Source organism: Oryx dammah, unplaced genomic scaffold, assembly GCF_014754425.2.
Source record: "Oryx dammah isolate SB20612 unplaced genomic scaffold, SCBI_Odam_1.1 HiC_scaffold_2, whole genome shotgun sequence".
Taxonomy (NCBI): Eukaryota; Metazoa; Chordata; class Mammalia; order Artiodactyla; family Bovidae; genus Oryx; species Oryx dammah.
The window spans coordinates 32,549,214-32,560,265 of record NW_024070186.1 but is presented as its reverse complement, the minus strand read 5'-3'; positions in this window follow the sequence as shown (position 1 = coordinate 32,560,265).

The following is an 11,052-nucleotide window of genomic DNA, read 5'->3' as shown; positions in this document are numbered from 1 at the left end:
ACTAAACAGGACTGCTGGCAAATCAAGACAATTACTTTTTGTATTTCCCCCCTAACATTTTCACCAGCTGTCTTCATGTCTGACCTCTCCAATCATTTCAAGCAGTTCACAAAGGGAAGAAGGAGAAAAAACTGGCAAGCCCATATGCCAAACTAAATCATATCCAGGAGACCAAATGCCTCCTGAACCTAAGAAATGGCTATATATAGACTTGTAATTAGTGATTAAAACCTCAGGGAGTACTTTGTTTTCCTTTTAACCTTAAATTCCTCTCAGTTTCAATGTATTCTCATACTAAATGTGATGCTGCACAGCTCTGCCATTTAATAGGAAACAACCTAGTAATTATTGTGGGAAATATGCTCTTCACAGTATGTCTAGTTTGCCTCATGTCTTTAGTGGCCAATTATTCTTTAAAGTAAGATCAGAGCCTAATTTTTCATGGTCAACCATCAGGAAACTCATCAATGTAGAAATTCAGAGAGACATTAAAAATGAAAAGTGACTTTTCATTAGTAGGAATATTTCTGATACATTTAAGCAGGAATAGAGACTTAGGAAATGGATGTTCAAGAAGGAAAAACAGAGTCAAACTCACTATATCCCTATAGATTTAATAAGTGAGAATCGAGCAATGTTAGTTTAAAAGTGCTGCATGTGTGTGTGTGCACATGTGTGCTCATTCATGTCCAACTCTTTGCAATTCTATGAACTGTAGCTTGCCAGGCTCTTCTGTCCAAGAGATTTCCCAGGCAAGAATACTGGAGCAGGTTGCCAGTTCCTCCTCTGGGGGATCTTCCTGACTCAGGGATCGAACCCATGTCTCCTACTTTGGCAGGCAGATTCTTTACCAATGAGCCATCTGGGAAGTCCTTAAAAGTGCTTATCTATCATCAGTTGTTCTGAATATTAACGAGTGAAGCCCTATATATTTGTTTAATTAATATTTGCCCAAATATAGACACTTTACTTCTAGCACTGAAAAACAGAGATCAGAAAACAAAACAAAAAGATAGTAATGATTAAAGATCTCATGCCCAGAAGCCCAAATAATTTACATAGATACTCTGCCCTCAAAAAGGGGGAGTGTAACACCCCACTGCTTGTGTGGGATCCACACGGTAACTTCTTCCAAAGAGCACAGTATTCTCCAGGAGTAAGGAGGAAGAAGAGAACAACTCTGAAGTCAAGAAACCTGACAAACCCCACCTCAGCCAGGTGACCACAGTCAGTATTCACAGTGTGGCTCATCCTGATAGTATGCACTCTTGATATGTTGTGATGACAATGGCACCTCTGGTTATTTCTCCCATAAAAGCCCATAATCTCAGTTTAATCATGAGAAAAACACCAACCAAATTCCACTAGAGCGGCATCCTACAAAATACCTGACCAGTATTCCTCAAACGCATTAACGCCATCAAAAACAATGAAGTCTGAGAAACTGTCACAACCAAGAGGTCCTAAAGAGACATGAGAACCAAGTGTTAGGTGGTGTCCTGAACGGAATTCTGGAATAGAAAAATGAGATTAAGTAAAAACTGAGGAAATCTGAACAAATTATGGACTTTAGCTCATAAAACATCAATAATGGTTCAAGAATTACAAAGAATATACCATATTAATATGTTAATAATAGGAAAAGTCATAAGTATGTAGACATTTCCTGAATTAATTTCTCTATTTTTCTGTAAACCTAAAACTGATATAAAAGAAAATATATATATATAATTTTTTTAATTTTTATTTTATATTGGAACATAGTTGATATGACTTTAATGGAAAAAAGTGAAGAGGAACTAAACAGCCTCTTGATGAAGGTAAAAGAGGAGAGTGAAAAAGCTGGCTTGAAACTCAACATTAAAAAAAAAAACCTAAGATCATGGAATTATTGGTCCCATCACTTTATGGCAAATAGAAAGGGAAAACAGTGACAAATTCTATATTTTCTTGGACTTCAAAATCACTGTGGATGGTTACTGCAGTCTGAAATTAAAAGACACTTGTTTTTTCAAAGGAAGGCTAAGACCAACCTAGACAGCTTATTAAAAATCAGACACATCATCTGCTGACAAAAGTCTGACATAGTCAAAGCTATAGTTTTTCCAGTAGTCATGCACAGATGTGAGAGTTGGACCATGAAGAAGGTTGAGCACCAAAGAACTGATGCTTTTGAATAGTGGTGCTGGGGAAGACTCTTAAGAGTCCTTTGGACAACAAGGAGATCAAACGAGTCAATCTTAAAGGAAATCAGCCCTGAATATTCATTGGAAGGACTATTGCTGAAGCTGAAGCTTCAATACTTTGGCCAGCTAATGTGAAGAGCCAACTCATTAGAAAAGACCCTGATGCTGGGAAAGAGTGAAAGCAAAAGGAGAAGGGGGTGGTAGAGGACGAAATGGTTAGATAGCATCACCAACTTAATGGACACAAATTTGAGCAAACTCTAGAAGACAGTGAAGTGAGGAGCCTGGCATGATGTAGTCCATGAGGTTGCAAAGAGTTAGACATGACTTAGCAATTGAACAACAACAATAATTGATTAACAATGTTGTGTTAGTTTCAGGTGCACCACAAAGTGATTCAGTTATACTTGTATCTATTATTTTTCAAATTCTTTTCCTATTTAGGTTATCACAGAAAATTAAGCAGAATTCACTGTGCTATATAGTAGGTCTTTTTGGTAATCTATTTTAAATATAGTAGTGTGTATATATCAATCCCAAACTTCCAATTTATCCCTCCCCCTGAACCTTCCCTCTTTGATGACCATAAGTTTATTTCTAAGTCTGTAAGTCTGTTTCTTTTTTATAAAAAGCTCATTCATATAGTGTTTTTAGATTCCACATATAAGTATTATCATATGATATTTATCTTTCTCTGTCTGATTTACTTAGTACGGTGATCTCCAGGTCTATATACGTTGCTGCAAATGACATTATTTCATTATTTTTAAGGCTGAGTAATATTCCATTGTATATATGTACCAACCTTTATCCATTCCTCTGTTGAAGGACATTTAAGTTGCTTCCCTGTCTTGGCTATTGTAAATAGTACTGCAATAAACATTGGGGTACATGTATCTTTTCAAAAGTATGGCTTATGCCAGATACAGGCCCAAAAGTGGGATTGCTGGATCATATGTTAGCTCTATTTTTAATTTTTTAAGGAAACTCCATACTGTTCTCCATATCAGCTATACCAGTTTACATTCCCACCAACAGAGTAGGAGGGTTCCCTTTTCTCCTCACTCTCTCCAGCATTTATTATTTGTAGATTTTTAATGATGACCATTCTGATGGGTGTGAGATGACACCTCATTGTAATTTTGATTTGCATTTCTCTAATAATTAACAATGTTGAACATTTTTTCATGTGCCTCTTGGCCATCTGAATCTCTTCTCTGGAGAAATATCTATTAGGTCTTCTGTCAATATTTTGATTGGTTTGTGTTTTGCTTTTGTTTTTGTTTTTGTTTTTTTTTAATATTGAGCTTCCTGAGTTGTTTGTAGCTTTTGAAGATTAACCCCTTATTTGTTGAATCAATATTGTCAAAATGACTTTACTACCCAAGACAGTCTACGAATCCAATGAAACCTCCATTAAATTACCAATGGTATTTTCACAAGCATAACAATTTTCTTTAATTTGTATAGAAACATAAAAGATGCTGAACAACAAAAGCAATCTTGAGAAAGAAAAATGGAGCTGGGGGAATCAAGCTCCCTGACTTCAAACTATGCTACAAAGCTACAGTCATTGAAACAATATGGTACTGGCACAAAAACAAAAATGTAGAGCAATCGAACAGGATACATATCCCAGAAATAAACCCATGCACTTATGGTCTATTAATCTGTGACAAAGGAGGCAAGAATATGTAAGGGAAAAAGATACCTCTCTTCAATAAGTGGTACTGGGAAATCTGGTCAGCTACGCATAAAAGAATGAAGTTAGAACATTCTTTAACACTGTATACAAAAATAAACTCAAAATGGATTAAAGACCTAAATGTAAGACCTGATACTATAAACTCTTAGAGAAAAACATAGGAAGAACACTCTTTGATGTAAATCATACCAAGATCTTTTTCAGTCTGTCTCCTAGAGTAATAGAAATAAAAACTAAACTAAACAAATAAGATCTAATTAAACTCAAAAGCTTTTGCACATCTAGAGAAATCATAAACAAAATGAAAAAACAACCCATGTTGGGAGAAAATATTTGCAAAGTATAAAATACTTAAAAAATAATAATACCTCTAGTACCCAGATCTTGGTTCCTTGGAGAAACTGGCTTGGTTCCTCGGCTGATTCGTGGACTAGGGCAGGAAATAAAACCTGGACCAAGAAAGTAAAAAAGTACTCAAAAAGAAAAAAGAAAAAAAAAAAAAGAAAAACCTCCACAATGGTGAGCATATGTCAAAAGGATATATGAACTAACCAAAAGAGCTGCTAATGGCCAAAGCCAAAAAAAATTAATCATTTAGCTTTTGCCACTGATCCAAGAAGAAAAGAAACTAATATCAATCATAGGCTGCTGCTAAGTCACTTCAGTCATGTCCGACTCTATGCGACCCCAGAGATGGCGGCCTACGAGGCTCCCCTGCCCCTGGGATTCTCCAGGCAAGAACACTGGAGATTATAGGCTGCACTATATTAAATGCTGAGCATTCATGTTGAATTTAACCTGAAGGTATCACTCTATGATGAAGACATGATTATCTCAACTTTATAAATGAAGAAGCTACAGGTCAACAAATTTACTCCCTTGCCCAAGTCTCACAAGTTTCAAAAACAAAACCATATGTTTTGAATCCTGGGGTTGCATAGCCCCTAAGCCCATACTTTTTTCACTGTCCAAAGCTGCCTCTAAATCAAATTCAGTCTTCACCTGATCATGAAGCTTTGTCCTAAATTATTTAAAGTTTTCTTGTGATACCTTTTAGAAAGTTTTAAAAAATTAGATAGAGAAAGGAGCCTATGTTAAAATTTATTATTATTATTCTTTTAGTGACCATCATGTACAAATTACACACACACACACAGACTACAAAGCTGAGGACATAATAAAGATATCCATTTAAGGTACCCAGAGCTTAACTGTTCTTGGAACTTCAATTTGCATCCCAGCAGTGGCAACTTACACTCAGTCCCTTAAAAAGCAGAGTGTTTCTGCCTCATTTCTGTTTACTTAGCCTCGAGGAGAGCCAGTTTCTACCAAGTTGTTGAATAAACAGCTAATGGAATCTCTGTGTGACTTCAGGAGAAGAAAGAACCCAACATACTTCATAAGGCTGCTCTCATCAAGCTGCTACCTTGGAAAGGCCAAACAGAATCTAGTTAAACAGTGTTTTACCAGGGAATGCACAGTAAGAGCACAACCCAGCATAGCGCATACACTGCCTATGTACGGGCTACATCCCTCTCCACATACCACCAATCCTGCCTCCACTCCCTGTCCCCGCCAGCCGCATTACGTGATGCTCAGTAAACTTCTCACCCAAAGGCCTCAGTATCCAAATACTAACCCAGTGGCTGTTCACTACTGTATTTAATCAACACTGTTCTACATTGCTCTTGTTGAAGTTTATTTCCTCTTTGTAGATAAGTAATCCGCATTGGTTGTTTTGGACTATATGGATTTCATTTACATATTTGTTTTCCTTCAGCCTCTCAGTGGTTCATTCCAACTACATTTTCAAATTCTGACTTGAACATTGTCTCAAGAATTGTATGGCTTGGAAATTTAAACATGACAATGATCAGAACTATGAGGTGTCTCAATGTATTTTTCTGACTTTGGAAATGAACCTTTGCTTTTTTCAAATTATAGTCTTTATCATTATTCAATTAGTCACTTGTATATGTAGGTCATTTTCATTATGTCTTTGTAAACAAACTTTTAAAATCTTCTTAGAACCTAACCATGTTATTTTCTTATTTTCTTTGCATAAACAATCTTCAAGTCATTGAAGAATAGACTAAGAGATTGAAAAATATCTGGCACCATAGAGTAGAAATGATCTTATTAAACTGAGAAGGCATCCGAGGCCTTCCAAACTGGGCTTCCAGACTCTGGGAAAGTTTTATGGGGGCACAGCTCATATCCAAAAGGCTTGATATACAGTAAACCAACTCAAGTTTCTATGTCAAAGAATAAAGAATCTGCCATTTAGAATGATATATTGGGGCAGGAGGTTAGGGAGAGAGTATAGTTAATCTAATGTTTTTTATATTACTAATCTTTATTACAAAACAATTTTAAATAACTTATTTTTGCTTCTTATAAAAAAAATGAATGGCTAACTTCCAAGTAAAAAGTATATTTTGCCTGCCTGAAAGAAATTAACAACAATATGAGTAACAAAATTTTAAGCAGAGTTTGAAAAATATTATTTCTAATATTTTCCCACAGTTAACAGTCTGGTGACATTTTCCCTTGCTAGATAACCAAGGAGCTAACCCTATATAACATTCTGGCAGTTTGCCCCTCTGGACAAGGGTGGGAAAAGCAAGTATTCAAACTCTGGGAAAAAGCCATCTCCTAGGAGACCCCCATGTTTACCCTTCTTGGAGGAAATTGTGTGAGAGCAGGACTTTCCATGTCTAAGCAGGTGACAGGCAGAAAGAGCTTTCAGCAGACATTAGCTTATTTGACTTTTTGTAATTAATGTCTGTGTAACTGTCCAAAGCCTCACGCTGCCATGAAGAATGAAATCTCTGGGAATTTAGCCCCTGTATTTAATGGCTGGCAGGGAGAAATGGCCAAAAAGAGAGAGAGGGTTGAAGAAAGGGCAGAACCAGTTTGCATAAAGAATGGAACAAAGCATCTCTCATCTAAAAAAAAAAAATTTAAAAATCAAATTTTAGCACTCAGTGTTTCTAATTAAATTTGGATTATTTCAAAGACATTCCCTTTCCCATCACAAACTGTTTTAGAAAGGATTAAGCATGATGCTAAAGAAGAGATTTGAGGTTCCAAACCATTGAACAAATAGGACATTTTTAATATAATATGTCACATATGAGGCTAGCTTCCAGTATAGAAAATGTTGGGAAATGTACATACTGTGTCTAACCATAGTTAATATTAGATTTTGTACAAATGAGGGTGGAAGAAATAGCCAAACTGCACCATAGGTATAATTGTATTCTTGAATCCCATTTAAAAGTTCTGCTATAAACTCAGGGAAACAATCTAGAAGGATTTTTAAAAAAAAGGGATTAAGATTCAATTGTTTTTCATCTTTGTCTGATAAGGTAATAAAGAGGGTGCATTCAGTGATCAAAGCAGTAATGGGGGCTCAGGGAAGGATGGAGCCCACGTAGTTAGGACAAAGAGTAGGTGTTTTACTGATGAAGCATCTTTGAAATGAGCTATGAAGGAGTACTTTGGCCACCTCATGCGAAGAGTTGACTCATTGGAAAAGACTCTGATGCTGGGAGGGATTGGGGGCAGGAGGAGAAGGGGACTACAGAGGATGAGATGGCTGGATGGCATCACTGACTCAATGGATGTGCGTTTGAGTGAACTCCGGGAGTTGGTGATGGACAGGGAGGCCTGGCGTGCTGCGATTCATGGGGTCACAGAGTCGGACACGACTGAGTGACTAAACTGAACTGATAAAAGAAAAGGAGCATTGAGTTTTGACAGGTGGGGATAGTGAGGACTAATGTCTGGGTAAAGGCTCAATGGCTAAAAATTCATAGTAACAATAACAATAATAGTGAGTTTGGGTACATGAATTGGCAGCTTGTTTAGAGCTAGTGGTTATCAAAATGCAATAAGTGAAGCAGCTGTCAGAATTGTATAGAAACTTGTTAAAAGTGTAAATTCTTCCAAAGAAGATATTCAAACACCCAACAAGTATACATGAAGAGGAGCTCAATATCACTAATTATCAGGGAAATGAAAATCATATTTGTTAGACTAGTTATTATAAAAAAGGCAAAGGATAACAAGTGTTGACAAGGATGTAGAGAAAAGAGAATAATTCTTGAGCATTATTTGTGGGAATATGAATTAGTGCAATGACTATGGAAAATAGTATCAGTTCAGTTCAGTCACTCGGTCGTGTCCGACTCTTTGTAACCCCATGGACTGCAGCATGCCAGGCCTCCCTGTCCATCACCAACTCCCAGAGTTTACTCAAACTCATGTCCATTGAGTTGGTGATGCCATCCAGCCATCTCATCCTCTGTAGTCCCCTTCTCCTCCTGCCTTCAATCTTTCCCAGAATCAGGGTCTTTTCCAAGGAGTCAGTTCTTCACATCAGGTGGCCAAAGTATTGGAAAATAGTCTGGAGGTTTCTCAAAAAATTAAAAATAGAACTGCTATATGACCTAGCAATTTCACTCCTGAGTATATATACAAAGGAAATGAAATTATACCAAAAAGACATCTGTACCCTCATGATTTTTGCAACATTATTTACAGTAGTCAACACAAGAAACAATCTGAGAGTCCATTGGATAAAGAAAATGTGGTATATACATTTACAGTAGAATATTATTCAGTTATAAGAAAAGGAAATCCTGCCATTTGTGATAACATGAAGGGAGCTTGAAGGCATTATGCTAAGTGAAATAAGTCAGACAGAGAAAGACAAATTCTGCACGATTTCACTTATTTGTGGAACCCAGAAAACAACAAACAAACAAACTCGTAGAAATGGAAAACAGACTGGTGGCTTCCAAAAGCCAGGTAGGGGAAGTCCAGGGAGAAGGCATAATTTATTCTCCTCTGATAATGGTTTATATTCCTACTTTCTTATTTTAGCTCTCTTATTTCATAAACATTTTCCTTTTTTCTTTTTTGAGGTAGCTAGAATCAAATATGTACATAAATACTGTAAATATTTCCAAGTTGGAAACAACAAATGAAAAGCTGATTATTTTATAGCAGATTGCATCATAATCAAGGGATATGAGTACTCAGAGACTAAGAGATTTTAGTTTTTTAAAGTAATTTAATGTATATACTATGACAATAGGCTGGAATAAACATTGATATGAGCCAAAAGTATGGATACTCTGACATTCAGTGCTTAACTGCAGTAATTCACCCATATTTTCTGGGATGGAAGTCAATAAAAATTTTCAGTTGTGACAAAGCACTTTTAGACAGCAAGCTGATAACAGAAGAATATACCAGCTACATAGAGAATGTGTTACACTTAGAGGGAAGGGTGATATGGAGTAAGGGTTGGGAGTTTTAGCTATGAGCTTCATGGGGTTCCCATGAACTCACCTGGGACATTTGAGGAACCAAATAAATAATAAGAGTGATGGAAAATAACATCACATACAGATTTCAATAACTACTCAAAGACAAAAATGGGTATATATCTAAGATTCTTTTCAGCAAGATGTGGTTAAATGTATCTTGCCATGTCTGGAGTATTTAGCCCTCTGGAGGGAAATAAAGGGCAGCATTACATCAAACACCTCGGTAATCTGCCTATTTATTATATTATTCTTTTGAGAAGTTCCAGTGATTCTTTCTGATTTTCCAAAGAACATGAAACAGTAGTGGAAGGAATGATTCTGAGAGTGCAGGGCAAACATTTTAGCTTTATAGCTTGACAACTGAGATTACACAGACAACATTCAGTTCCCTATGTCCTCAAGCTTATAATATTTTCCATCCTAAAAGACCTTGTGTTGTTTTCCAGCTTCAAGACAAGGGTCCTAAAGAGAAAAGGAGATGTTAGACACTTTAAGGTATCCCAAGTGAGCCAGAGGAATGAAGGCAGAGCTAGAGGTGGAGGAATTACATTGTTTCACAAGAGAAAGTGGGAGGGGGAGAGAAGATGGATTTGTCAGCTACTGCTGTAATGAGGCAGCATAACAACTGCTGCTGCTAAGTCACGTCAGTTGTGTCTGACTCCGTGCAACCCTATAGACGGCCTCCCACCAGGCTCCCCCATCCCCGGGATTCTCCAGGCAAGAACACTGGAGTGGGTTGCCATTTCCTTCTCCAATGCATGAAAGTGGAAAGTGAAAGGGAAGTCACTCAGTCCTGTCCGACTCCTAGCGAACCCATGGACTGCAGCCCACCAGGTTCCTCTGTCCATGGGATTTTCCAGGCAAGAGTACTGGAGTCAAAAATCAGGGGACTGAAACACCAGCATTGCTTCTTTATACACAGGTCTTTCACTTTGCAGACATGACTGCTCCAGGCTGTGGGTTGGTTCTAGAATGCACGCTGGGACCAAACCCACTCTAGCCATCTTTCATCTTCCTTGAACAAGTATGGACAAGTGACTGAAACAAGTTCTTTCTGATACTCAGCCACCTGGGTCACTATCATAACCAAAAATCAAATGCAAGAAAAACCTGGAACTACTTAAGACTCTCTTGAGATGTAAGAAAAAGAAAAAACTGCCAGTCGATCTGGGAAATATGATTCTCTCCAAACAACCTTCCTGATCTCACACCCTTGCTCCTACCTCCTAAGTATACTTTCTGATGAATTTCTGAACTGTCTCTACTTCTTCAAATCTACTAATACATGGCTAAACTCGTAAGTCAAAAAAAAAAAGATATTGAAGAAAGAAACAAAGATAAAAGGCCACATTTGATAATAAGCAGCAGACACCACTGTGTAGATCACTTTATTCTTGCTGAGCCTCAGTCTCTACAAAATGGGACTTTTGACCATAGACAATGTTGGCAGTTTAAAAGCAGTAAAGAAACTGGATGGAAGGGAATGTAATTCCAAAGTCTTGAGTGCCTTCCTGAGAGAAATGCTAGCATTACACAAATTTAGCAACATCCTCTCCTTAAATAAAAATCACCACTATGAGAGTTTCTAAAGGCCAAGTCTGAACCAAAAATAAATATGTTAGTAGATATTTATTGGAACAATTGCCCTGAGAAACAGGTTTCACATTGCAGGTGAATTTTTTCTCTCTGAGGGTAGGTTCAGGGTAGGGAGAGATATCAGCAACAGGAATGAGGAAGGTCACTGATGACTTAGAGGAGGCAGATTTTTTTCTTGGAATGGCACACAGACTGCTAGAAACTTCAGTCCCATTACTTCCTTTCT